At 44.5% G+C, this 4,480-nt stretch overlaps 1 pseudogene; it reads left to right on the top strand.

The window, feature by feature from the left end:
- The first annotated feature begins 205 nt into the window (after positions 1-205).
- On the top strand, positions 206-3,791 carry LOC116884354 (annotated as a pseudogene).
- The last annotated feature ends 689 nt before the right edge of the window (positions 3,792-4,480 follow it).

Here is a 4,480-nt window from a genome sequence, read left to right as displayed (position 1 = left end):
GAGAAAGTGAAGCTGAGGGGTTTGTCCACTGTGGAAAAGGGTGGAACTGCAGACTGGAAGGTGGTGAGGAACAGGCAGATATGAGGATGCCAAGGTGACATACTGACCCAGGCTGCTGCCAAAGGCCATGTCTGAGTCCATGGTCTGGCTGTAGCAGTATTGATGTCTGTGATCTGAGTTACCATCTGGGCTGTCACCAGAGACCATGTGGATATCTAAGGGCCATGCTGCTGCTGGGTGGCATGCTGATCTGAGTGGCCTGTACTCCGAAGCCATGGAGACTTCCGAGCCAATGCTGCTGCTGCAGGAGGTGGAAGGTTCAATCACGGTGACTTTGTCACAGCAATTGAAACTAAGACAAAGCTCTTGTGTGTTAACATTGATTGGGTTTCTAAAGCCTTCAGAATAAGTGTTCTGAGCTGTCACCAGCATGACCAAAGAGGTTTCAGCCATGGCCACCTATGTATATATGTAATAGTCATTTTCATTTCAAAACATTCCTTCTGGGTTCGTTTTCAGGTCCTGAGATCAACTGTGATCAGCAGGCTACAGAATATGAATGGTCAAAATGTCAACTGAGTATAAAAGAAGAGGAAGCACAAAGCCCTGACTAGAGACAGAAACCAACCTCAGACGCCTCAGAGGAAATGACAACATGTTTAGTACTAAGCCATGAGAGGCTCAAACATGCCATCTTGCCTGTAAGGTTTGTTCAAAAAGATGAAGACGAAATTACATGGAATTACATGGCTGAAGGCTGACTCACATATCCACAACACAGCCACCTACAGACATGTACAGGCACTGCCTTCAGAAAGTCCAGAGCTGGGAAACTAGGTCACTCTTCCTCCTCCTCCTCCTCCTCCTCCTCCTCCTCCTCCTCCTCCTCCTCCTCCTCCTCCTCCTCCTCCTCTTCCTCTTCCTCTTCCTCTTCCTCTTCATCTCACTGTAGCCCAGGATGTAACGTCACCTGAGAATAAGAACCCACTCAGTGCTATCTGGCCAGAGGTACTCCACCCTCTCCATCATTAAGATAGTCTGGCTGGGAAACATCCAAGGACCCAGTAGGTTTATGGCTTGAGGAACTTTATACTTCTATTGAGAAATAAGATAAGATGGGCAGAAGGAAGTCAGAAAAACAAAGAGAAACACACTGGAAGAGCATGTGCATTGTGGTTTGGGGTTAAAATGTAGTTCTTACACTAGCATTTGATTGTTTATCCCAAATCGAAACTGAGAAATAGAAATTCTGTGCTTTGCCGATTTTAATTTATCTTACATAAATGATTACAGAATGCAATATACATTTTGAAATCCACCATGGCAAACATGAGGTATAGAGGGACAGTCACCAATAAGGTGAACGTGATAGTGAAGGAAAACACAATTTGAGACACGTATTCCAGAACAGTCTTAAACCTCATTGATTTCTGTTGTTTGGAGGATGTACGCTGGCAAAGAGCAGTCGCCTCCAGGCACGCATTACACATTCAAATAGAAGGAGACAGTATCTGCCAAGATAGCTCATAATCTTCGAAGTGAAGATAAACACCATACACTCACACACTTTTTAGAATGCATAAGCACACCACCTAAGTGTGGAGAGAAGACTTGATATTCTGGGTGCCGAAGCGCCATCAAGTTAGGCATCAGCGGGCATACATAAGGGAGCTCAGCTATTCAAGAAACTTTTCTGTCAACTTTGTGTAAGGCCTATTGTTTATTAATTATCAGCAAGGAATGCACCATATGCTAGAGATTTCAGCAAATATTCTGATTCATCTTCACCCCAGGCACAGAGAACAGCAAAGGACAAATAACCATACTAGGGAAGTGCTGTGGGCTGCGTTGTGTGCTTAAAGATGAAATGCCCTTTCTTACAGCAAAGTGCCTGAAGGAAATGCTGTGTGTATCTCAGAGCCGAATCTGTGGTGTTTGGTTTCCCCTGGGCATAGGGTTCTTTTCTGTCAGGTTCAGGGAGATTGTGAGGTACAGAATTATGATGGAGTCTCTGTAAACCCAGTATGAGTTTTTGTTAAAATACTTCAAGTGGAATAAGTAAATTAGAAGAAAAATAATTCTAGAACGTTACCAGCGTTACAGTGTTGATGCAGCCCATGGAGGTGCCGGAGAACACACCTCAGTGCACATGTAGACAGGGAACCAGGGACTGCCCACACAGAACACTCAGGGCTGCAGCTTGTCGGGCAGCAAAGCGGAGACCCTGCACCCCAGCCAAGCTCCATGTTTATCCGTTTATACTGAGCTTCACCAAAGAGTAAGGGAAATCAGAATAACTGGCCTAGGTTACTTTAAGAGAATCATACATTGAGAATCTGAGTTTTTTACCACTTGTTCATGGAGAGTAAGAAAAAAAGTAATGTACACGTGTGTGTGTGTGTGTGTGTGTGTGTGTGTGTGTGTGTGTGTGTGTGTGTGTGTGTGTGTGTGTCAGGCACCATGGCAATTGCTAAGGACTTTTTAATTTGTGTAACTATGATTCATCACCAGGAAAAAAGTGTTTGGTTTGTTTTTTACACTGATCCACATAACCTCACAGAGGTGAGGGGACTTTCGGAGAATCAGCAACTTGATAAATGAAAGAATATGAATCTGAAATGAAGTCTGGTTCTCATTCCATGGCTTGTGGTCTTGTAACCAAAAATCCTCTTTTTCCTAGATGGAGAGACACACAGGCAGCCCTTTCAGAGCACTTTGAAATGGAAATGCTATTATTTGGGGTCGAGTTACAAACTATCTGGCCTGAGATTCCAGTATGAGCAAACATCAGTAGAAGCCAAAGACTTAAGAAAACGAATTATGGCACTGAGGTCAGGGGTCATTTGGAAGCTGGAAGAACTTTCTTTTCCGGGTTTCATCTAATCTGAAGACGGAGACTGCTGGAAGCAAGAAGCAGAACACAGAAGAACCAAGGGAAGAAGTAGAATGCCAGATGCCTACTCAACCAAGCACATCTTCTGCAAAGACCTGAGCAATGGGGGAAAAAACAAACAAACAAACAAAGCCAGAGAAAGTAACAGTTGTAAGCCAAAGGAGAAATCACAAAATGCTGAGACGCTAGGACACACTCGTAGGAAGGTATCAGTTCCTCCTTTTCCAGAGCATCTGCCCTAAGTAATCCTGATACACCGAGATGTTTCGCCAGCATCGTGCCAGCACGTGAAGCTGAGCCGTAAAGGCCAGAAATTTGACACTTATAAATGACTCAGGGGCTTTCCCAGAGCAAACGTCCCTGACTTACCAAAAGAGGCCAGGGCGAAAACATCTCTTTAAAAAGAAAAAAATGAGGAGGGGGCGACAGTTCCGCTTGAAATAGTGCCTTTATACCAGAGGAGCAGATACCTGTCCTTATTGATCCTCCTGTGTTCTATGAGGAAGTCAGCACTACTGTTCTGACAACTGCCTCCAAGACAGTGTTGATGCCTTGGCCTAGAATTTCATCCAATGCTAAGAGGATCGATCCAGTGCAAGAGACCTATAGGGGAATGTGGTGTGTGATACATGGAAAAAGCATTCCTGCGACCTCAAGTGGTTGGGTTTGGCTGCAGTTCCATACTGTACAGGTCTGGGTACCTGAGAAGAAAGGAAAAATTCCTGTTTCCTGCTTCCTACTTTCTGCTTCCTGTTTCCTGCTTCCTACTTTCTGCTTCCTGTTTCCTGATTCCTGTTTCCTGTTTCCTGTTTCCAGCCTGCAACGCCTGGAGGACAATATACTGTGCCCTAAGTATGTTCACAGGAAAAAGGTCTTAACTAAGAGGCTCCAAGGATAAAGGGTAGATCTCTTAAGTTTGGCATCCCTTTGCCACAACTGAAAACAGACCCAAATACTAAGGGTGGATCTCTTACACACGGCATCACCCATTCTTGTGGAGCGGCTACAGAGCTACTGCTGACACCGAGACTGACAGAAATCCACATCTATGCCTTTGAAGGTGCCCACCTCACCCAGAATTATGGGATATTATAACTTAGCTACTCTTGTGTGACGATTTAAAAAAAAAGAAGTGTCCTGTGTGTTTTGCTGCAAGCAGGTCCTGGGGCAAGAATATGACATCTCCAGATATAACACTTGCTTGTCCTGTCACCAGCACAACTAGGGTCATAGACAGTTCAGCAGTCAATGTAAAGACCTTGTGCCTGTAGCCTCTACATGTCCTCTTCCCTGGGTTGTATTACGTTGTCAGTGTTTAATATTTAGGTTTGTTTTTCTGTTGATGTAAAATATTACACCAAATGGGGGGGGGATTCTCCTCTGATAACAAAGTCTTCTGTGGAAGTTTAAGAAAACAGTGGTGTTTGCCATGAGAACTTTCTTCCTCGGAAGAGGCAATGAAGCAGCTTTAGAAGAATCTTTAGAAAGGACCTGGAGATTAGACATCTCTTCTGTGGAGCGGCTCTGCACTGAAGGAGTTATTTCTTCCATTACTTGGCCTTCCCTCTTCCCTTCCATTCTGCAGCC

The sequence above is a fragment of the Rattus rattus genome, chromosome 15 (genome assembly GCF_011064425.1).
Source record: "Rattus rattus isolate New Zealand chromosome 15, Rrattus_CSIRO_v1, whole genome shotgun sequence".
Lineage (NCBI taxonomy): Eukaryota > Metazoa > Chordata > Mammalia > Rodentia > Muridae > Rattus > Rattus rattus.
This window is presented reverse-complemented; position numbering and strand designations above follow the sequence as displayed.